The sequence below is a fragment of the Arvicanthis niloticus genome, chromosome 17, assembly GCF_011762505.2.
Source record: "Arvicanthis niloticus isolate mArvNil1 chromosome 17, mArvNil1.pat.X, whole genome shotgun sequence".
In the NCBI taxonomy this organism is placed as follows: domain Eukaryota; kingdom Metazoa; phylum Chordata; class Mammalia; order Rodentia; family Muridae; genus Arvicanthis; species Arvicanthis niloticus.
Window position 1 is genome coordinate 19,226,444 of NC_047674.1, and position 7,938 is coordinate 19,234,381.

Below are 7,938 nucleotides of genomic sequence, written 5' to 3' on the forward strand. Positions count from 1 at the left end.
GACCTAGCTGGAGGTGCAGGCAGGCTCTCTCTAGTCCAGGCATGGTCTGGGAAGCCAACATGTAATGACTCATGCCTGGGCTGATGCAGTGAGGCTACAGAGGACTTGACATTAGCTTGTCCTTGCCAGCAGGACATAAGAAGAAACAGCAATGTCTCCAGCTATTTTAGGCCCGATGCAGACAATGTTATTTGTACTGTCACAGTGTCCGAGGACACAGTACCTTACAGTATGCAGGGTACATAGAGTATGCTGGAGGTGGCCCAGAACCAATTCTTCAAAAGGAAACTTGATTTCAATCAGGCTGGGGAGTTACATGTTCAACGTGAGCACAACTTCTTGCAGAGCCCAGAGCCTCCAACCAGAACATCCTAAACTGACTGCACGTTTTATGCCATCAACATTACATTACAACAAACTCCCGGCCATTTCTGAAATCAGCCTAGAGACAGAATGGCTGTTCAAGAAACAAGCTACAGATGAAAAGAGGTGAAAATGACGTTCATGGAGTGTAAAGCACGAACACTGTAGCATCTTCATTAAAGTTAGAGTCTGTTTCTATGTCCCAGTTGGTCACCGGTGTGCATTGGCCCAGACTTACTTTATGATAATTACACCATAAATCACCCTTAGAGTGCAAAGCTAGATTATGACTAGATGAGATACTTAAAAAAAAAAAAACCAAAACATAAAATCCCAATGAATTCACCAGTAAGCATTGTGTGCCCTTGTTAAAATTACCAAGCAAATTAGCTCTGATAGCATGAATGTTTCCAATTAATATTACACTAAAAGAACTCGGTTTTGAACTCAGTGTTTCAAATGAAATTCTATTACCAATTGCTTTAGTAAAATTCTCTACAGGAATCTTGATTGAATTAAAGGACAAATTACATCATAGATATTTATAAACCTGTGAGTAATTGCAGAGCTATCGTCTGCTTCATTTTTTTTTTTTTTTTGTAATAGGGTCTCATGTAGCCCAAGCCAGCCTTGAACTTGCTCTGTAGCTGAGGATGACTTTGAACTCCTGATCCTCCTGCCTCCACCTCCCAAATGCTATGATCACCATTGTGCCCTACTGTGCTCACCTTTTGCTAAGCTGTTTTATGATAAAAAAAAAAAAATTATCAGTTCTGCATTTTTGTAGTATCTGGGTTTTCTGACTGTAAGACTTTCATTCAGCTCTGAATTTCTACTTAGCAGAATTAGCCACACTAATTCGCAGAATCCTGTGTGGAGCTGCATACAAATCGAAGCAATTTCACATTTGATTTACCTGTCATAAAGATAAAGCATAACAGACAAATTCTACAGCTAAGTAATACATTGATATTTCCCGTCCCAGGAAATAGTGGACACCCTGGACTGTACTTGCATGAGTTTTACCTAAACTTATTTATCTGGATGTTTTTTTATTATTATTCTTATAATTGGCCCTAAAAAGCCATAAACATTTGACACTGATCACCGGCAGTCCTCTAGACTACTACAGATACGATTTCTTAAAAACTGTTTTTAGGTTATATTTATTTAGTGTGTTGGGGTGGGGTATAGGTACTAAGTCAGATGGTGGAGCTCAGAGGATAACTTTAGGGTGTCACTTCTGTCTGCTATTCATCTGAATCCTGAGGACTGAATTTAATTTTTAGGCATGGCAAGAAATACCCACGGAGCCACAAAATACTTTTAAAAGCTTAATTTTTTTTTTTTTAGTTTGGGGCAAGGTCTCACAATGTAGTCCTGGCTGGCCTGAATCTCACTGTACAGACTAGGCTGGCCTTGAATTTACAGAAGTCTACCTGTCTCTGTCTCTGAAGGGCTGGAATTAAAGGGTGTGCCACCATACATGGCCTCCAAAAAAATCCAACCACTTTTACAAACAGTACATATTAAATATATTTTTAGAGCCAAATCAGATTTTCAAATATTGAAGTCAAAAGTTCATACCAATATTCTCACACACCTAACAAATTTACAACAAAATTGGCATAATTCAAAGTGAACAAGGGACTTGTAATAGTGGTTGCTGGGCAGATTTCAGATAGTCTAAATCTATCTATCTATCTATCTATCTATCTATCTATCTATCTATCTATCTATCATCTATTATCTGTATGTATATATGCACATATGTGTTTTGAAACCATTTCTATACAATCTATTTTGACCATGTTTTCCACCCAGTTCTTCCCAGACCTTCCCCACTAATCTACCCACTCAACTGTTTTTTTCTATCTCTTTAAAACAAACAAAAACAACAATAAAACAAGAAACACACAAACTCCCCACAAGAACACACACAAAAAAATGGAAACCGAAATAAATAAACTAAAGACCAATGGGGGAAAGAAAAAGCAAAAAGTCTACAAAAATACAGTCATGGTTCAGGTAGGCACTAAAAACATTTTATTGTAGTTTTGAGTTTGTTTGTTTGTTTGTTTTTAAGACAGGGTCTCTCTGCATAACCCTGTTTTTTCCAGAACTTACTGTGTTGACAAGGCTGGTCTCAGACTCACAGAGATCTGCTTGCCTCTTCCAGTGAGTGCTGAGATTAAAGGTGTGTGCCACTATGACCTACTTTGTAGTCTAAATCATCTGCCTATCTGCTTGCCTGCCTGTCTGTCTGTCTACCTGTCTACCTACCTATCTATCTATCTATCTATCCATCCATCCATCTATCTATTTCTTTCTTTCTTTTGTTTTTTTGAGACAGGGTTTCTCTTGTAGCCCTGGCTATCCTGGAACTCACTCTGTAGACCAGGCTGGCCTTGAACTCAGAGATCTACCTGCCTCTGCTTCCCTAATACCGGGATTAAAGTGCCACCACTGCCCAGCTGTAGTCTAAATGGTATTGATTGTATTTCTTTTCTCTTTTAGTTTTGCACTAATCAGCAGCCTCCACATCTCCAAGTTAAAACATAAAGAAAGGGATTTAAACGCTTGGCTTCCAACTCTACAATGATGAGAATTCATAGCTTAACAATTCTTTCACATCCTCGACCCTCTGGGGCTAAGAATATTTCTTCTGGCTCCTCTACTGTGCTCTTGGCAGAAGCATCCAGGAGCCTCACCTGACTCATCTGTCCTTCTCTAGGCTTGGAGCTAACACCTCTGACCTTCCCTTGCCAGTCAAAGTTTCAACAAGGTGACAGAAAACTATTCACCTTTAGGGTTTCCTTCTGTTTCTTTCTGTGCATCGTCTGTGAGTCTCTGTCAATCACTCCCTCTCTCTTTCTGTCTCTGGGCTCACACCCTCTAGCCCATTCTCCCAAGGTGCCTGCCATGTCAGCACACTTCGCTCTTACAAGGATTCTTCTGAGGCCTAGAATGACAGTTGTACACAGTCTGAGGGAACATCTAACAATTCCTCTAAAGATTTTTGTCTACATACTTTATTATTATTACTTTTTTTTTTTTTTTTTTTTTTTTTTTTTTTTGGTTTTTCGAGACAGGGTTTCTCTGTGTAGTCCTGGCTGTCCTGGAACTCACTCTGTAGACCAGGCTGGCCTCGAACTCAGAAATCCGCCTGCCTCTGTCTCCCAAGTGCTGGGATTAAAGGCGTGCGCCACCACTGCCCGGCCATACTTTATTATTTATTTATGTGTTTTTGTGTGAGTTTGTTGAGTCTGTATGACAGTGCCCGAGGAGACCAGATGGGCCTTGGATACCCTAGAGCTGGAGTGACGGATAGTTCTGAGAGGCTCAGGGTGGGTGCTGGGAATGAAACCAGGTCCTCTGCAAGGCAACAAATGCTCCCAATTGTTGGGCCATCTGTTCTGACTGAAGATGATGGTTTTTTATTTTTAAATTTCATTTCTAGATTCAAAAATTAGGAATTTAAGCCACAGATCTTGATCCATAGTGTGTATCTTTGATGTTAAGTGTCCCTTTGCTTTTATTATTTCTGGTCCTAAAACAAGAGAAATGCTGGGTTTGATGAAATCCAGACACGCCGGGTTGGTGGGGTGGGGGAAGGTGGGCGCACTCGTGAGCGCATGTGAATACACACACCTGCACACGATGAAAACAACAACAACCCTGAAGCTCATGGACTGCTTCTCCAGCTTCCTCATGAAGAGTATGTCACATGGCAGACCACCAAGTTCTTCAAGATGATGTGTGCACCTCAGCTCAGGGCTGGATCCTGCCATTTTCACTTGTTCATTGCCAGTCTGGTCACTCAGGACCCAAAGCCTCACCCCTCTGAGTTCTGCTACAAACAATGGAATCTCTCTCCCACTCCTCTGCTTTGTTTTCAGTCACGTTTAGTTCCCACCTCAGGCGCTGCCTCTGAGAGGAAGCTTTCCCTGTGTGGTGGCATCAGGCAGAGCTCAAGCACTTACCTCAGACCGATCTCAGGGGCATCTGTCACATTTCTCTTTGAGACTGACTGTCCTTGAGGATAAGGACTGTGGGACTCTATCTGCATATCTTACATCCCTAGTACAGGGATTCTTAGTACAGTGTCTGAAGCGGAGGGGACAGGCTCTGTGGATGGGTCACTGTGGTACAATGACTCTCTTGGGTCTAGCCAGTTATAGGTTAGTTTCTGTTGTTCACCAGAAATGTTCTAAGTGGTCCATTGAATGTGTGTGCTTGAACCAAACAGAGCTAGTCATTATAAGAGAATTTGGGTTTTGAGGTTCTCTTTCTCCATGTTGGCATCCTCTGCTTCTCTGTACCCAGCTTAAAAATTTTTTTCACCTGAATAAATGAATGTTGGTCAGGTCGTATTGGATCTGTAGAACTCAGGTGAGAGGCTCAGGAATCTTAACAAAGTTCCCTAGGTTGGTGATTCATTCCACTGGCTCATGATTTGTTCCAAGTAGAGTTCTGGGGGCTTCTGCAGTATCAACCAGTGCTTTCTAAAAGTTCAGCTTCCTGGGCATCCTAATGTCAGAACCCCTGAGGTTCAGGCCCTACACTGCATTTTCATAGCAGCCCTGGGAGACTGTTTTAAGCACTTAAAGCCAGGACCACTTGGGGAAGGAAGTGAAGACCAAGTTCATTTGCCTCTGACTCACTGTGGCCTCTGGGGCCTGGGCTGAAAGCTATGTCCTGGGTTGTCAACTTCCAAATTATCATGCTATTGGTATCTTCTGTCTTTTGAGAGCTAAGTGGGATAACACAATGTCACTTTGTAAAGTACCAAATAATCTATGCATCTGAATGGTTAGAAATATTTATTTTGGCATGTTTAGTATTTTTTTTTTTTTTTAAGAAAGAGTCTCACTCAATAGACCATACTGACCTGGAACCTTCTACGTAAGCCAAGATGGCCTTGAACTCAGGACAATACTCCAGTATTAGTCTCTCAAGTTTTCAAGTTCTGGCATTACAAATATGAGCCACATGTGTTCTCTCTCTCTCTCTCTCTCTCTCTCTCTCTCTCTCTCTCTCTCTCTGAGTGTGTGTGTGTGTGTGTCTGTCTGTCTGTCTGTCTGTCTGTCTGTGCAGAGATTGAACCCAGGGCCTTGCACGTGATCGGAAAGCACTCTTCCATAAATCTACAACCCCATTTTCAGATCTCCATCTCCGTCATAGGGTTACTACTGCTGTGATGGAACACCACGATCAAAGCAGCTTAGGAAGGAAAGGGCTTATTTAATTCATCATCAAAAGCAGTGAGGTCAGGAACTCAAGCAAAGCAGGACCCTGGAGGCAGCAGCTGAGGCAGAGTCCATAGAAGGATGCTGCTTACTAACTTACTCTACATGGTTTTGCTCAGCCTGCTTTCTTATAGAATCCAAGGTCACCAACCACAAGGGGCTGGGCCTTCCCCTATCAGTCACTAAACAGAAAAATGCCCTGGATCTGGATCTTAAGGAGACATTTTCTCAGTCGCATTTCCCTCCTTTTAAATAACTCTAGCTTGTGTCTAGTTGACATAAAACTAGCCAGGACAGTCTCCAACCTCATTTTGATCTGTTTCAGTCAACAAGTGAACAAGTCTGAGAGGCCTGAACATCTCCTAGGACAGACCAGGTGACCTAAATCCCCACTGTGCATTTGCAGCACTTAGGTAAACAAGAGTCTTTATTAAACAGATAAACAGTCATTGGGCAGGCGTACCTATTCACAATTCTCTTAACTCTGTGTACTGAAGTTGATACACTGCACTGAGCTCTTTCTCTTGCAATTTGGGCTCCAAGTCAACAGGAGGTTATAGCTGTATGAAGAATGGAAGTGCCAGGCATAGTGGTACACACCTTTAATCCCAGCACTTGGGAGGTAGAGGCAGGAGGATTTCTGAGTTCGAGGCCAGCCTGGTCTACTACAGAGTGAGTTCCAGGACAGCCCGGGCTTTACAGAGAAACCCTCTCTCAAAAAACCAAAAACAAACAAACAAACAAACAAAAAACCATGTAAGGGAAAAGCGAGATGGCTCCATGGTCTAAGGTGCTTGCTACTCAAGTGTGATCACTAGTGTTCAATACAAAACCCAGGAAGGCATGGCAGCCCACTTTCCACTGTACAGGAGGCAGAGATGGGATCCCCTAGACAGAATGGCTAGCTAGACCAGCCAAATCTGGCAAGCTCCTGGGTTCACTGAGAGACCCTGCCCTAATAAATAGAGGGGAGAATGGTGGAAGATGCCAGTATCAATTTCTGGCCTCTTTGTGCATGTACACATACATGTACACCACACATACATGTAGATCACACACACACACACACACACACACACACACACAAAGGCTGGAACACTCCCAGTACTTGAGAGATAGAGGTAGGGGGATCAGAAATTTCAAATCACTGGGCAGTGGTGGCACACGCCTTTAATCCCAGCACTTGGGAGGCAGAGTCAGGAGGATTTCTGAGTTCAAGGCCAGCCTGGTCTACAGAGTGAATTTCAGGACAGCCAGGGCTACACAGGGAAACCCTGTCTCGAAAAAACTAAAAAAAAAAAAAAAAAAAAAAAAAAAAAAAAAAAAATCAAATCATCTTCAACTACAAACAGGCATGAGGCAGCCTGGGCTACATAATACCCTGTCTTAAAAACAAAATAATCCCAACAACAACAACAAAAACTCAACTAAACAAACAAAAAACCCCACAAACAAAAAAATATGAAAATGGGGGCTGGCGCTGCACCTCAATTGATAGAGTGTTTTCCTGGGTTCAAACCCCAGCTCTGTATAAACATAAGAACTGGAGGCAGGAAGATCAGAAGTTCAAGGCCATCCTCAGTTGTATAGGGAGTTCAAGGACAGCCTGGGATATATGACACTCTGTCTCAAAAACGAGAGGGAGGAATATGAAAATAAGTTGTCTGAAAGTAGCTTTAAAGCTGACCCTCTCAGGGATAGAGCCCTGACTAGATTAACCAACAAGTGGATCAGAGGAGGTCTCCAGGCATAATGTACATGCCTCTATAGCTACCAGGACAGGAATGCTTTCAGCCACCTGTCAATGCTCTATTTTTATCCTTAGACCTGCTGAATTCTGGGAGTCTGTTTCCATGGCTTCTTTGTTTTCAGGAGTCTTCTCTGGGGGTTCAAGGCTGTATGCATGCCTTTGGCTTGTCCCTCTGACCTAGCTTTAAGAAAGCCTGAGCTGGCAGGGCAGGGGTGATGCATGCCTTTAACCCCAACACTCGGGGAGGCAGAGGCAGGTAGACATCTGAGTTTGAGGCCAACCTGGTCTACAGAATGAGTTCCAGGACAGTGAAGGTCTCACAGAGAAACTCTGTCTTGAAAAATAAACAACCAAAAAAAAAAAAAAAACCCAAACAAAACAAAGGAAACAAACAAACAAACCATAAAAACAAAAACAAACAATCAAAAAAACCCAAGCCAAAAAGACCTGAGCTGGAGGGTGTCTGTTGGGCAGCCTGGGAAATCTGTCGAAGCCTTGATTTGACCTGTTAAACCCTTACTTCTGGATGACTGGTAGGGGACTCTAGGGGAGGTACAGTACAGACACCTAAGGAAT